We start from the raw sequence: 13,538 nt of genomic DNA, 5'->3' as shown, positions 1-13,538 counted from the left end.
CACAGCTAGGATAAAATCAGAAAGAGGAATGTGGAAAGACTAGACTGGCTGAGTCTTCTGACCTCTATCTTTCTCCCGTGCTGGATGCTACCTGGCCTTGAACATTAGAGTCCAAGTTCTTCAGCTTTTGAACTCTTGAATTTACACCAGTGATTTGCCAGGGGCTCTCAGGCCTTCAGCCACAAACTGAAGGCTGCACTATTAGCTCTCCTACTTTTGAGGTTTCGGGACTCGGACTGGCTTCCTGGCTCCTCAACTTGTGGGACTTCACCTTGTAATTGTGTGAATAGGTTCTCCTAATCAACTTCCCCTCATATATTCATGTATCCTATTAGTTCTGTCCCTTTAGAGAACTCTGACTAATATAACTATATAAAAAATTAACTCAAAATGGGTTAAACACTTAAATATAAAAATCAAGGGCCGGGTGTGGTGGCTTACACCTGTAATCCCAGCACTTTGGGAGGCCGAGGCAGGTGGATCACAAGGTCAGGAGATCGAGACCATCCTGGCTAACAGGGTGAAACCGTGTCTCTACGAAAAATACAAAAAAAAAAAAAAATAGCTGAGCGTGGTGGCAGGCGCCTGTAGGCCCAGCTACTCAGGAGGCTGAGGCAGGAGAATGGTGTGAACCCGGGAGGCGGAGCTTGCAGTGAGCTGAGATCGCGCCACTGCATTCCAGCCTGGGCAACAGAGCAAGACTCCGTCTCAAAAAAAAAAAAAAAAATCAAGACAATAAAAACCTTGGAAGACAACATAGGCAATACAATTCAGGGCATAGGATTGGGCAAAGATTTCCTGAAGAAGACACCGAAATCAATTGCAACAAAAGTAAAAATTGACAAATGCGATCTACTTAAACTAAAGAGCTTCTGCACAGCAAAGGAAACTATCAATAGAGTGAACAGACAACCTACAGAATGGGAGAAAAATTTTGCAAACTATACATCAGACAAAGGTATAATATCCAGCATCTATAAAGGACTTAAACAAATTTACAAGAAAAAAAACAACCCCATTAAACAGTGGGCAAAGGACATGAAAGACACGTGTTAAAAAAAATGTGGCCAACAATCATATGAAAAGAAGTTCCACATCACTGATCATTGGAGAAATGCAAATCAAAACCACAATAAGATAGCATCTCACACCAGTCAGAATGACTGTTACTAAAAAGTAAAAAATAATAGATGTTGGCAAGATTATAGAGAAAAAGGACATGCTTATACACTGCTGGTAGGAGTGTAAATTAGTTCAACCATTGTGGAAGACAGTACGGTGATTCCTCGATGTCCTTAAAAGAGAATTACCATGGACCCATTAATTCTGTTACTACTCTATTATAAAGACACATGCATGTGTATGTTTGAAGCACTATTAATAATGGCAAAGACATGAAATCAACCTATAGGACCATCAATGGTAGACGGATAAAGAAAATGTGATACATATATACCATGGAATACTATGCAGCCTCAAAAACAACAAGATTATGTCCTTTCCAGGAATATAGATGCAGCTGGAGGCCATTATTCTTGCCAAACTAACACAGGAACAGAAAAACAAATACCACGTGTTCTTACTTACTACTAGGAGCTAAATGATAAGAACATATGGACACACATAGAGGAAAACAACACACACTGGGGACTTTTGGAGAGTGGAGGGTGGGAGGAAGGAGAGGATGTGGAAAAGTAACTAATGGGTACTAGGCTTAATAGCTGGGTGATGAAATAATCTCTACAATAAACTCCCATGACACAAGTTTACCTATATAACAAACCTGCAGATGTACTCCTGAACTTGAAAAGTTGAAAACAAAGTTATTCCATAATAGCAAAGAAATTAATTCATCAAGAGGCCATAAAAGTTCAAACATATATGTGCCTTAAAAATAGGGCTTTATAATACCAAAGCAAAACAGAGAACTGCAAGGGGAAATAGACAAAACGATTATAGCAGAATTTCAATGCCCCACACTCAATGCTTCATAAACAAGTGGACAGAAAAATCAGTAAGAAAGTGGAAAACTTGAAAAACACTATCAACACACTTGACTACTTGAATACTGCACTCAACAGTGGCAAAATACACATTCATTTTAAGTGCACATGGAAGATTGACCAAGACAGACCATATTCCAGGCCACGAAACAAGTCTCCATAAATGTAAAAGCATCCCGTCCCTTATATTTTAGGATAGGTTTGACCAACTTATACCACTGCCTTTTGACTTTGGGATACAGAATTAGGAGTATGGGGAGAATAAAGCAATGGATAAAAGATGAAAAATCATGTTAGGCTAAGGAAAGAAAATTTGGGGAAAATCTGGGAGGGGAGAATAATGGGGCAGCTGGTTAGGAATAAGGAAGACAGGATTGAGAAGAAATAATTTTAAGCAGTGTTTTTATGAATTATGTATTCTGTTAATAAATGGAAATAAAGTACTTGAATTATTTAAAAATTATTTCTGTACTAGACCACATGGATTGTGGTCACTGAAGTATAATGCTTCTACAGGGACTAAACAATTGTAAAAAATTAATATATAACTAAAGTTTCTTGCAATATATTACTTTTTTCTGATATTTTGAATCATTTTTTATTTGTTACAACTAATGAAACATTTTATGTGCCTTGTGATTTTTCTCTCTTAACTATTTCTCCTCTTTGTTTATCCAGACAGAAAAGCCTTTTCGGACATTCTCCAACAAGCTTCTCCTATGTCTTATTATGTCCTACTATGCACTCCAACAAGCTTCTCCTATGTCTAATATGACCCTCCCCACCTTCGGCTGTAAGAGAGATTTAGAAAATACTTTATACAAGGCAAAAAGATTTTTATGATTGACTTAGATAAATTTGATTTATCGTCTGTAGCCTGGCCACCATGAACAAAATCAGAATTTAAATCCAATAATTTCTATAGCAAATATTAATGGTATTGAGTATTTAAAATAAAATGCTTTATAAATGTATAGCATGAAGTTTTTATTTGGGATTTAAATATTTACTTTATTTCATTTTATTTCTTAACTTTTATTTCAGGTTCAGGGGTACATGGGCAGGTTTGCTATACAGGTAAATTGTGTGTCACAGGGATTTGGTGTACAAATTATTTCATCACCCAGGTAATAAGCATAATACCTGACAGTTTTTTATCCTCTTCCTTCTTATACCCTCCACCTTCAAGTAGGCCCTGGTTTTGTTCTTTCCTTCTTTGTGTCCATATGTATGCAATGTGTAGCTTCTACTTTTAAGTGAGAACATCTGGTATTTGGTTTTCTTTCCCTGTGTTAGTCTACTTAGGATAATAGCCTCCAGCTCCATCCATGTTGCTGCAATGGACATGATCTCATTCTTTTTATGGCTGCGTAGTATTCCATGGTATATATGTACCAAGTTTTATTTATCCAGTCTTCCATTGATGGGCATTTAGCTTGATTCCATGTGTTTGCTATTATGAATGGTATTACAGTGAACATATGCCTGCATGTGTCTTTATGGTAGAATTATTTCTATTCCTTTGGGTATATATCCAATAATGGGATTGCTGGGTCAAATGATAATTCTGTTTTAAGTTCTTTTGGGAAATCACCAATCTGCTTTCCACAGTGGCTGAACTAGTTTACATTCCCACCAGCAATGCATAGGCATTCCTTTTTTCCATAACCTCACCACCATCTGTTAATTTTGACTTTTTAATAGTAGCCATTCTGACTGGTGTGAGATGGTATCTCATTGTGATTTTGATTTGCATTTCTCCAATAATCAGTGATGTCAAGCTTCTTTTCATATGATTGTTGGCCACATTTTCTTTTGAAACGTGTCTGTTCATGTCTGTTGCTTGCTTTTTAATGGTTTTTTTCTTGTAAATTTATGTTAAGCTCCTTATAGATGCTGGATATTACACCTTTGATGCATAGTTTGCAAAAATTTTCTCCCATTCTGTAGGTTGTCTGTTCACTCTATTGATAGTGCAGAAGCTCTTCAGTTTAATTATGTCCCATTCATCAATTTTTGTTGGATTTAAATATTTAAATAAATATGTCCACTTAATAATCAGTAGAAATACATAAGACATTTATTAAAATAATAATAAACATACTTTTGTTTCTGACTAAATAGTGAACTAAGTCTTTAAAAGTTAAACATGAATGTATTCTACAATAATGAAAATAAGAAGCAACCCAAATGTCCAATTACAGAAAAAAAATGGTTACTTATATTATGGTATTATATTACAATGAGAAGGAATGAATTTTTAATATGTATATAAAAATATGGGTAAATCTTAGGACTATCATATTGTGTACAAAAGAGCATATCCCTAAAACTATATGAAGTATGTATGTATTATATATTTGAGTCTTTATAAAAATCTCAAAGAGAAACAAATCTCAACACACTGACTTGAAATATATACATATATAGGGTCAAGCCATTAAAATGGGGCATGATTAAACAAAAACCAAGATAGTGATGAAATTTGGCAGTAAAGCTGTAGGATGGGGTTTTGGATGATGTCACAGGTAGATTTCAACAGTATTGATGCTATTCTAGACAATATTCTGGATAATGTCTGGTTAGAGAATTTACAGATGTTTATTTTGTATTAAAATTTCATATGTATTTCAAAAATTCTTTTGTGTAATCAAATATTTGATTTTTAAAATTAAAATACAATGAAAAAGTCATTTCTACAAATCACATCTTTTTATCCATTGATGAAAATCATAGTTTATGGTTTTCTTACTGGTAGATAATTATATCTGAGAGTTACATTTAAAACAAAAACAGAAAGAAGGAAGGAAAATAAGTTCAGAAAAAATAATATTCAATTTTGCTAATACCATATTGGGCCTGAGCAGTGGAATAACAGCGGTGTCTCTGAGTTAGTGTCATGAGGGAGACTGGACTTAATAATTAAACAGGAAACTTGCTGGAGTTGCTAATGTCTTAGACCCTTCAGGCTGCTATAGCAAAATGCTGTAGACCGTGTGGCTTTCAAATGGCAGAAATCTATTTTTCATATTTCTGGAGGCGGGAAATCTGAGATCAAGGTGCTGGCATGGTCAGCTTCTGGTGAGGTCCTTTTCCTAGGTTTCAGACTGCCGACTTCTTGCTGTATCCTCACTTGGAGGAAAGAGGCAAGTCTCTAAGGTCTCTTTTATGAGGACACTAATCCTATTCATGAGGGCTGCACTCTCATAACCTAGTTACCTCCCAAAGACTCTGCCTCCTAACAACATTACAATAGGCATTAGGATTTCAATATATAGGTCTTGGGCGGGGGACAGAAACATTCCAGCCGGCAAGAAGGGATACACATAATAATATTGAATAGAAAATTTTAAGGCTCCCATTTTTTTTCAATTTCCGAATTGAAAATGAGTGGTACAAGATCCTTTTGTTTTCCTCCATGCAGAGAACATAGCCTGGAAGAAATGTCACACTTTTGAAACTCTCAGTTTAAATATAGAGAGCAACCCTTTCCCGAGAAGGAGAAAATACTAAAGGATATTTTGCAATGTATCTGAGGGAACAAACTTCCAGAGCAAACAATTACTCATAACTGGGTACTTGAAAGGAATATCAAGGGATCTGCAATTATAACAACGAGAGTAAGAAAAACCAATAGCTGATATGATCTTAGTGACACCCTACATAGAACTCTAGAGAAGATAAATCCAGAACACGTCACAGCAGAAGCTGTGCACCATGAAACCAGTGTGTCACGCACTGTGGCAGCAAATGTCTTGGAACATGCAGCTGTGCTCGTTACTTTTTTCCACAAGACTCAGGTCATGGTCTCTCACTTTTAATTCATGGTCTTCTAGAATTTGACCCTGTTGGAGAGCTGCTTGGGTGGCCATATTAATCTCTACCAACTTTTTACACACACACACACACACACACAGAGACACACACACACACTTCAAAGCTTTCAGGATACAAGTGGGTTTTGGTTACATGGATGAACTGTGTAGTAGTGAAGTCTGAGATTTTAGTGCACCCACTACCTGATAATGTACATTGTACTTAATATATAGTTCTCTTTCTGTCCCTCAGCTCCCTCCTACCATCCCACTTCTGAGTCTCCAAAGTCCATTATATAACTCTGCCTGCATTTTCATACCCATAGCTTAGCTCCCATTGTAAGAACACATGGTATTTGGTTTTCCATTCATTCCTGAGTTACTTCACTTAGAATAATGGCCTCCAGCTTCATTAGAGTTGCTGCAAAAGATATTATTTCATTCTTTTTCATAGGTGAGTAGTATTTCATGTTGTATATATACCAATTTTTTTTATACATTCATTGGTCATTGGGCATTTAGGTGGGTTCAATGCCTTTGCAATTGTGAATTGTACTGCAGTAAACATACATGTGAAGAAAGTCTACCAACAATTCAGAGTTTTTTTATTCTTTGGAGTAGTCCAAACTTCTTTAATAACTCTTCATTTTAGAGACTCAGGCCATGGATATTGTACCTATTATATTTCTTTCTTTCTTTTTTCTTTCTTTTTTTTTTTTTTTTTTTTGGAGACAGAGTCTCACTCTGTTGCCCAGGCTGGAGTGCAGTGGCGCGATCTTGGCTCACTGCAAGCTCCACCTCCTGGGTTCACGCCATTCTCCTGCCTCAGCCTCCCGAGTAGCTGGGACTACAGGTGCCCACCACTACGCCCGGCTAATTTTTTGTATTTTTAGTAGAGACAGGGTTTCACCGTGTTAGCCAGTATGGTCTCGATCTCCTGAGCTCGTGATCCGCCCGTCTCGGCCTCCCAAGGTGCTGGGATTACAGGCGTGAACCACCGCACCCGGCCACTGTACCTATTATATTTCTTAATTTTTACACATCTGTCTCTTTAAAGTCTAGAGAATACTTCTGACCGAACCCCATGTGTCATATCCAAAGGTTGCTGTTACTTCCTCTTTGTCAACTAATTCCTCCCTGGTGCACAAAACTGGGCTTAAGACAAACTTTTTTCTACCCCTTAAGAAATACAATTGTGTGCAAGGCACATCAAGAGTTTATCAGGTGTGCTCTTTTAGGCAAATGAGACTTTCATCAATATAAAAGGTGGCTGAGGCCCCTCATGACTGCTGTGTCTTCCCTTTGTGTCAGTTTTATGATCAACACTGGGACCCTAACATCCATCTGGCTAAATAGTCATTCCGTTGATAATCTCACTGTACTGCCCTCTCTCTTTTTTTCCACCTGAATGCTCTCTGGCCTGGTTCAAAAATCACATTGCAGGTGTATTTATCTTTTTGACTTTTAGTACTACTCTTCCTCTCCTAATAGACCTAAAGATTCCGAATAAGTTACATCCTTTCATTGTTTTCTTTCAGATCACGGGCTTTTTCTTGTCATAGCTACGTGCTGTGTGGGATACCCTATTCACTTACATAATACTGTGCCTATTACTAGTGTTCTTCCATTTATATCCTCATAGATATTGCTGCCAAATAGCTTCCATCCACTCAGGACCTTTTGCTCCTGGCTTCATTTTATTTAACAACCTTTCTGATTAAGTTAGGCATTTGTGTTCTCTAGTAAGCAAGACAAGTGCTTCTAAAATATTTTTATGATATATACTAAAAATTTTTCACAAGTGTGGAATATTCCTCTAATTTTAAAACCTTTAAATGTATCTTTTTACATTCTATTCAAGTCAATTCATTAGAGTGCAAGGAGTTTGGATGGCATTGTTAGAGAAATAATACTAAATTTATTTTTAAATTAACTAGAAAATAACATTTAAATATTTGTAAGAAACTGAGACACATTTCACAACTGACTGCAACACTCTAGTATATTAAACCATTGTTAATAACCATTGAGCACCAAGAAACATTCTTAAACGTTTTTATCTTAGGCAGAGGGACTAGTTTAGATTTTATCCACCCTGAATTAGTGAATAGATCCAGCAGGAAGATGTACAAAACACTTCAATAAGCCCTGAGAAATAGTTCCTCTGTTTATATGCATCTAGTGAGAGGATTTAAGGATTTCTACTGTCATCTAAGCTTGAGAGCTGCTGAGATAAGATCTTTTCTTCTCTTTCTAGCAAACTTTATTCTCTAGAAACTATCCAACTTGTTACATGCATCACAGTTGGTTGCACCAAATATGGTTGTGTTTCAGAGAGACAGATCTAGTCTCTTAAGTTTCGTAAGGAAGACAGGGCATGCAGTAAGTTTAGAAACCAGAATAGAGACAGTGGCAGACAATGCAGTACAGCCTACTTCACACTATTTCAGATTTCTTTTTCCAGACTTCCTCACTGTGGAAGATGAAAAGGGAACTATGTGAATGCCTGGACTCTATTATGTGGAGTTATGGTAATGGGACATAGTTTTTGGCAATAAGATTTAAGCAGCAGAAACTAGTGTCTCCCCGCTAGCCCCAGAAGCAAAGTCTTATGAGTTAGACTTTTCTTACTTGTCTTCCAATTTTCCTCTCACTTTCTCAGTGAAACTCAGGGGAATATTGAGTCCTGCTTCCATTATGGATGCATAACCATTTAAAAGATCAAATTTTCCTGAAACAATAATAAATTGAGGAATCAAAGCCAGAACATTTGGGAAGAGAGTTGATTATTGAAACAAGGGATCAGCATGGATTGATTTAAATATTTTTTATGCCTTGAAGCCTAAGGACAATCAAAAGTCAGGCCTGTGTGGCAACTAAAACTCCATTCAAAAACCCACTGGCTTAATAGCGTGAAGAAACACTGAGAAGTAGGGAAGGATGTCTGGAAAGGATATATCCAGAAAAAAGGAGCCCAAATTCTGTCTATAAACTCTTCTGAAATCTTAGACTGATCCCTGGCAGTGCATACCCTGGACAGACTGCAAGCAGTCCAGTTAAAGAAAAAGAGAAATAATCTAAAATTTCATTTGATGACTTAAATATTGAATGTGAAGTTTGAACCCAATCAAGTTAAGTACCTGGTAAAACAAAAATATCAAGTCTTCATTGGACAATAGTACAAGGGCTTTCAACAATATAATATTCATATGATCCATGATACAATTAAATATTAATTGATATTTGAAAAGATGCAGAAATATGTTAATCATTCTCAATTTTAAAGAAAGTCAGTGAAGGCTGACTTCTAGGTAGCCCTGATTTTGAAATTGGTAAATAACAACATTAAAGCAGCTATTTTAACTAAGATAGTTGAGATAAAGGAAAATACACTTATAATAAGTAAAATGATAGGCAACCTGAGTAAAGAAATAGAGGATGTAAAAAGAATAAAATGAAAATTCTAGACCTGAAAATTATAATAGCTGAAATAAAAAATTACTGGATAAAAGTTACTTTTAATCACGTTAAAGAGAACATGTTTTGTTTCTGGTGGATTTAAGACTGTATAAGAAATAAAAGTTTGCAACACTACTTAAGCACTCAGATAAAATAAGCTATGCAGTTATCAAAGAAGTCTTCAAAAAGCTTTTTGATATGTAGGTATGTATATGTATGTCTATATTTATTATATATAATATATAATGTGTTATATTTATATAGTATATTACATGTCATAGGGTATTACATACTTCAAATATTCATTAGTGTATGTGTATGGATGTGTCTATATGTATACATAAATAGTTATAAACAGTGTTAATTGTATAACATATAAAATATGGTATATAACATATATGTTATATATTTGTAATATGCTATATATGTACACTTGCCAGTGCATGTTTTAAGAAGCTAGCACAACTGAAAAAAAAGTGGAGCTAGTTATAATACCACATAGCTGTCAAAGAAATCTAGAAACTTTTCATATGATATATATAAAACATATCTATAATATATATTATGCCATGTATATATTATATATAATATACCATGTATATATGTAATATATTATATCACGTAATATGTTAGATGGTTAAATATATGTGTAAAAATACACACATACATGCAATATATATGAAATTCTTGCCTTTAGCCTGGTTAATATAAACCAACCAAGCAAATATTGCTTGCCAATGACAAGTTATGTAGAAAGTAATATGGTAATATGTTTTATTGTGTAAATCTAGGTTATAGTGTTATAGATCTTTTGGAGAAAGGGTGAAGTTCTTGCTTCTTCCTACTAAAAACTTTAGGCTGGGCATGGTGGCTTACACCTGTAATCCCAGCACTCTGGGAGGCCAAGGCGGGATCATTTGAAACCCAGAGTTCAAGACCAGCCTAGACAACATAGTGAAACCGTTTACCTACAAAAACATTTTAAAAATTGTCCAGGCATGGTGGTGTGCACCTGTGGGCCCTGCTACTCAGTAGGCTGAAGTGGGAGGATCCCTTGAGCCCAGGAGATCGTGGCTGCTATGAGCCATGAAAAAAAAAAAAAAAAAAAAGACGTCAAAAATCTATTTACTTCATTTTACCATGCCATACTAAATACATTGTGAAGTCTCTTCCTCCTGGTCTAAGTCTATAAAAATGACAAAACTGCCCAGGGAAATTAGAAGCTGTTTTATCAGTGCATTAGTAATTATAGAAAGGAAAACATATATTGAAGAGGAAATTACATTGAGGAAGTAATCCAAGTCCTTTGCTTTAAAAATAGAGAGCGCTTCAAAGGAGTTTCTGTCCCAAAAGTAGTGGCTTTCTAAAAAACAGAGGGAGTTCAGTGGCAATTGAAAAGATAGCAGTTTGCAAAACCATAATTGTTATCCATGGTTTGATACTGACACATTCATTCATTCACTCCTATTTTTGTCAGGCAGCATGAGAAAAGAAATAAAAAGGTATATGACTATAGCAGCAGCAGTAGTTTTTTCATTTGTTTTTTATATATGAAAGAATAAAATATACAGTGTAGGAATAATCTGAGTATGTGGATGACAAGTACAGTTTTTCCCAATAACTATGAAGTTAAAAATTTACTATAAGAATAACTAAAAAACTGGAATATGTCAGAAATCATGATTGAAACTGAAATGCATCTTTAATTCTATGTTTTAAAAAGCTGCCAAACTTAGACTTTCAAGATCCAGATAATTCTCCTTTTTATTTACACTTTTCTGGAAAACAGAGAATCATGGAGAGTTAGCACAAAATTATTTTATTGAGTTCTCTAGTACCTGAAATAGATAAGGACAACCCAAGATGGAAAGGTATAAACCAATCTAAATTAGGAACATGTAATAAATAATTGGAAAACAAAACAAAAAATTCTAAATATATAGTCATTGAAATAACATTAAAAACCAATTGATAGTTTAAGAAGAATACTAAACATACTGAAAAGTGACAAAGCTAGATATGAGAAAATCATATAGAAATCCATGCAGAGAGATAAGGAAATGGTGTGAAGGAAAACCCGTAGCTCATATCTAGTATGTGTCACAAAAAAGAATTTTAAAAAGGCAATACTCATATGGGGAAATTATTTAGAAATAAAAAAGTAAGACTCTTCAAATGAAACAAAAAAGTACATGAAGTCCCTGGTAAGATAAATGAAAACAAATCTATAAACCTAACCTAAACCCAACTCTGAGATTATCTATACCTATATCTATCTATCTATCTATCTATATGTATATATATATACACACACACACATATATTTTTGTTGTTGTTGTTGTTGTTGTTGTTATCCAGGTGGGAGTGCAGTGGTGTGATCTCGGCTCACTGCAACCTCCGCCTTCGGGGTTCAAACAATCCTCCTGCCTCAGCCTCCCAAGTAGCAGACACGTGCCACCACGTCCAGCTAATTTTTGTATTTTTATTAGAAATGGGGTTTCACCATGTTGGCCAGGCTGGTCCTGAACCCCTGACCTCAGGTGATCCACCTGCTTTGGCCTCCCAAAGTGCTGGGATTACAGGTGTGAGCCACCGTGCCTGGCCTGAGATTATATTTTTTTAAAAGACATCCAGCTGTATGATTTTAAGTAAAACATAATTAGAGTACAGAAAATACTCATGTACAATACAGAAAATTCGAAGGACTATAATATGTATTAGCAACTGCTAGCCAAAATAAACTTCTAGAGTGGATATTAGGGCTCCCAACCCCCAGGCCTCAGACCCATATGGATCCCTGGCCTGTTAAGAACAGGGCCGCACAGCAGGAGGTGAGCAGCCTGCAGCAGCATGACTCCCTGAGCTCCTCCTCCTGTCAGATCAGCAGAGACATTAGAGTCTCATAGGAGCACTAACTCTATTGTGAATTACACACGTGAGGGATCTAGGTTGCGTCCTCTTTATGAGATTCTAATACCTGATGATCTGAGGTGAAACAGTCTTATCCCGAAACCATGTCCCTATCCCCTGTGGAAAAATTGTCTTCCACGTAACTGGTCACCGGTGCCAAAAAAGTTGGGGACCACTTGTGAATAGCAGGAAAATAGAATATAAAGTACAAGCATTGATAGAGATAAAAGACATTGAAATAAACAATAATCTATCAAGAAGACATATTATTTATAACTTTGTCCCTGTTTAACAAAACATAAAGAAATACAGAAAATGAAAATTGAAATGATTGTAAGAAAAAATTCAAAAGTCCACAGTTCTATCACGGATAGATAGATCAAAAGAGATAGAATTGATAGGATAATAAATAAATGATACATTATTATATTTAATATTTTATACTAATAAAATGAAAATATTTCAAATAATATAAACAGTTTAATTTTATATATCTGAACATATAGATTTATATAGAACTTTGTACTAAATACAGAACATGCATTGTTTTCAAGAACATGCAGACTATTAACAGAAATTGTTCATATCCAGATGCTACACGATTTCTCAACAAATCGAAATTGTTGACTACAATTAAATTAATTTAAACCTAATAATAAATAGTGAGCACTGCCTCAAAAAGACCCTTATACACTAAAAGTAAAAAATTATTGTAAATCGTCCATGGGATGGAAATGAGAATTACAATGTTGAACAAAATAATGAGAAAACTCCAATGGTAAAACTTTTGTTATGCAGCTAAAATGTACAAAGATGAAAAAATATATACTTAAGTGGGTATAATAGGAAATAAGAAATAATACAATTTAATGAGCTAAGCTTTCTTCTTCAAGCTGGGTATGGTGGCACAAACTTGTGGTCTCGGCTACTAGGGAGGCTGAGGTGGAAGCATCACTGGAGCCCAGGAGTTCAAATCTAGCCTGGACAACATAGCAAAAACCTCATATCTTCTCTAAAGAGAGAGAGAGACAGAGAGAGACAGAGAGGCTATAAAATAATAATACTGAAACAAACCCTAAAATATTAGAAAGATTTAAAAGATAAAATTATAAAGAGTAATAAAATAGAGAATGTAGATGTTTAAATCTGTTTTTTATTTAAAAATTCCAAATTTTATTTGGAAGAAAGAATAAAAATCCGATTATATTGATAAACATAGTCAAGGGATGGCACAATTTAAAAATTCTAAGAAGCTAATAAGGTTATCATGAGAAGTAACATGAATATATAGCAAAAGACACTAAAAAAATCTGAAAACAAAAGGAGAAATTAATTAACTGATCTTTGGGAA

Source organism: Pongo abelii, chromosome 2 (genome assembly GCF_028885655.2).
Source record: "Pongo abelii isolate AG06213 chromosome 2, NHGRI_mPonAbe1-v2.0_pri, whole genome shotgun sequence".
Lineage (NCBI taxonomy): Eukaryota > Metazoa > Chordata > Mammalia > Primates > Hominidae > Pongo > Pongo abelii.
The sequence above is the reverse complement of the archived record's forward strand: the minus strand, read 5'-3'. Positions refer to the sequence as shown.